Genomic DNA, 3,100 nt, shown 5'->3' with positions numbered 1-3,100 from the left:
TAGCTCCAGATTAAAATTTCTGTTATAAATATTTAGTGAAATGTTATTTACTGTATACAAGTACTTTCGATATACATATTTGAAATATATATTTTAAATAATAATTAAAATTATTTTAAATACTCCCTCCCCCCCCGACTGTTGACTGGTATAAGAAACATAAAATAAATTTTGAAAACTTATTTAAAATAAAAATTTTCATTTTTATTAAAACATCTGTTTTAAATAACTTATAAATTTTTTAAAATGAAAGTGGTAAAGAACGTTTAATTAATCATTTACAGAATTAAATTTAAAGAATATATTACATAACTGGAACACTAAGTCCTTCATTTTTTAAATAGTTTTTTATAAGATATAGTAATTAGACTTTAAATTATTTAAAACAGAGTGAAATCTAACCAATTACCCAGATAGCCAAACCCACCAAAAGCACGCATTGCAAATTTATGCTACATATTATAATGGCAAAAATCTAGCAGCAGTCGAACACGGTTTACCGTTTCAGTATAGCCATAACAGAAATGCAGCAAAAATAGAGCAGACCTGCGTCATAATACACTAGCAAAAATTCTGTAAAAATTCATCAAACTTTGCCGAAATAAAGCAAGCAGAAATCGAGCAATACATGCTGACAAAATAAATTAACAAAAAATAGATCAAAACTTGATATAAAACATGACTACATGTTAAATCAGCAAAATGTTGTTAAAAATCTGGCACCCTTATTGTCATATTATGACAGCAAAAACGCAGCAAAAATCGAGCACATTGCCGTCACGTCGTGACTACAAAAACGCGTCAGATATAGAACGTGATCTGCCCTATCAGCCATTGATGACGAAGACGCAGCAAAAATCATTCATAATCTGTCTATTTATATAAATTGCCTATTTAATAAAATATTTTTATTAAAAGTATATATGGGTCATTCCATCAAATAAAATCTGGAGACACGGTAGTGTCTCGGCGCTAAGCCAAGCGCGCAACACTGCCGTGCCTCCTTTACGCGAAACTGAGATTTTTCTGGGTCGTGATGATCAGATCTCAGTAACGGCTGAACCGATTAAGTTCTACATACGTTCAATCGACAGAAAAAACTTAAATTGTATGATGAAAGTGCTTTCATTTTTTTCCTACGTGCCCTACGAGCGGAGATATTGCGATGCAAATATTAAAATTTGTATTAATTATTATAGCTTTTGATAGTTTTCAATGTTTTTCTTATTCGCTCTAGCAGCGCGAAGTGTTTTTACATAAAAAATTGTTTTATTTAAATAAATTTTTTTCATTTTTTTAAAATTAATTGTGATATAATTTTTTTAAAGAAGAATTAAATCACTTGATTTCGAATAGGAAGATCTTCTAATAAGAATAAAAAGGCATATACTTAGGTTTCATTGTATGAAGATAAAGATAGTACACCACATGGGTTTTACTTTTTAATTTAGTAGAATTTAAATAATAATACTATATTGGTTCTTAAAGATTAAAGGTACCACTTGTGTTTTACTTTTTAATTTGGTAGAATTTAACTTGGCGCCGACTGTTGATATCAAATCTTGTATACAAATGATAAATGTCATTAAAATTAAGTAAGTAATAAGGTAGAAAAACTTGGCGCCGACTATTGATATCAAAGCTATTATACAAATGATACATGTCATTGATTTAATTAAATAATAAGGATAATACCACGTTGGTTTTTAAAGATTAGAATTTAACTTGGCGCCTACTATTGATATCAAATCTTTAATACAAATGATACATGTCATTTGAATTAAGTAAATAAGGATAATATCACGTAGGTTTTTAAAGATGGTTCTACTAAACAGCAAATGTGATTGGTCAGTTTCACAGTCGATTAAGTAATTGACGTTGGTGAAACTGGCCCAAATGGTTTTTTGACCAGCAGCACCCACTCTTAGCGCTTTTTTCTACCTTTTTTTTAAAAAAGGTAAGTTTATATACACATACAAATGATACATGTCACTAGAATTAAATAAGTGTAAGAATGTAAGGATAATATCACGTAGGTTTTTAAAGATGGTTCTACTAAACAGCAAATGTGATTGGTTACCATTTACTAAAATATCCAGAAAATACAAATGATACATGTCATTTGAATTAAGTAAATAAGTATAATATCACGTAGGTTTATAAAAATGGTTCTACTAAACAGCAAATGTGATTGGTCAGTTTCACAGTCGATTAAGTAATTGACGTTGGTGAAACTGGTCCAAATGGTTTTCTGACCAGCACACACTCTTAGCGCTTTTTTCTACCTTTTTTTTAAAAATAATAATTACATGTGGCCTTGTTATATATTTATGCGAATATTTTTCTGTAAAAATAATATAGAAATATCTTTAGCACCTCTAGGTCATTTTTACGGGGCGACCTCCGCCGATTTTTTTTAAACTTCGTAAATATCTTCTGTACATTATAAAAAAAATTTCCTGAAAGTTTGGGCCCTTATTAGACAGCCATTTTGAAATTATGATTTTTTGAATTTTTGAAAGAATTTTTATTTCAACTTTTTCATTAATTTTTTTGACGTAGAAAACTTTTTTATAACAATTGGAAAAAGATAGCTTTTTGTAGGAAAAATTCTCAGCTTTTCAATGAAAATATTCATTTTTTGTCATACGCAACAGAAGACCCTTTAAAATTCAATTAAAGTGAAAAAACCGATTTTTCTCACTGTGCGGCGTGTGTTATATCAAATTTGAAATTTTTTTCTGAAAGCTGAGAGTTTTTTCTACAAAATATGTCATTTTCACGATGTGCATATTTTTTGTTTAATCACAATTAATTATTGTTTAAATACTTATTATTAATTATATGATTATTCAAAACAGTAAAATAATATACATATGTCATAAGATTTTAGGGAATGTTTTAGCAACAATCAAACTATCTACAATAAGATTTCGCAATTTTTCAGAACTATATACGTCATGAAAAATATTCCTTTATAACAAATGATGTCTTAAAAGTTTGTGGAATATTTTGTGACAAATTAATTTCAGATTCGAATAACTTTAACGTAGATTAACGTTGTAATTTTATACAGTAAGTTGTAATTAATTAGGACATA

This window comes from Cyphomyrmex costatus, unplaced genomic scaffold (genome assembly GCF_001594065.2).
Source record: "Cyphomyrmex costatus isolate MS0001 unplaced genomic scaffold, Ccosl1.0 scaffold430, whole genome shotgun sequence".
Classification (NCBI taxonomy): Eukaryota; Metazoa; Arthropoda; class Insecta; order Hymenoptera; family Formicidae; genus Cyphomyrmex; species Cyphomyrmex costatus.
The sequence above is the reverse complement of the archived record's forward strand: the minus strand, read 5'-3'. Positions refer to the sequence as shown.